We start from the raw sequence: 504 nt of genomic DNA, 5'->3' as shown, positions 1-504 counted from the left end.
GCCTTTATATCAGGAGCCGTCCGCCCCTGGGCTCCCGTTTGGGGACCAATGGCACCCAAAGGCCAGCCCTCGTGGGTGCGGGGAAAGGGGAGGCACGACCGAGTCATTTCCGGGGTGCCGGGACCCCCCGTTCCCGGGCTGCCCAAGGCAAGGGAAAACATCCTCGTCAGCCTCTTTGGGGCAGTTGTTTATAAAACTCGGCAGAAGCCGGAGACGGGGAGACTGGTACAAAGTGACTTGTTTAGGTTATAAGGTGATAAGGGGCTTTTCAAGGCCGCTGGGGAGGTGACAGGAGCGGGGAGAGCAGGGTCCGCGATCCCAATCCGTCCCCTCCGCGGGAAACATCCCTGCCCGGCGCCGTCGGCCCCCCTGGGATTTCGGTTTTCCGCTCGGACGCTGATGCTCTGGGCGGGGAGGGGGGCGGCCGGGAGCCAACGTGCTCACAGCTCCAGCCCAAACAGGGGTTTTGAGCATCTCCCCGCTTCTCGGCGGGGCCATGCTCGG

The sequence above is a fragment of the Phaethon lepturus genome, unplaced genomic scaffold (assembly GCF_000687285.1).
Source record: "Phaethon lepturus isolate BGI_N335 unplaced genomic scaffold, ASM68728v1 scaffold24602, whole genome shotgun sequence".
NCBI lineage: Eukaryota > Metazoa > Chordata > Aves > Phaethontiformes > Phaethontidae > Phaethon > Phaethon lepturus.
This window is presented reverse-complemented; position numbering follows the sequence as displayed.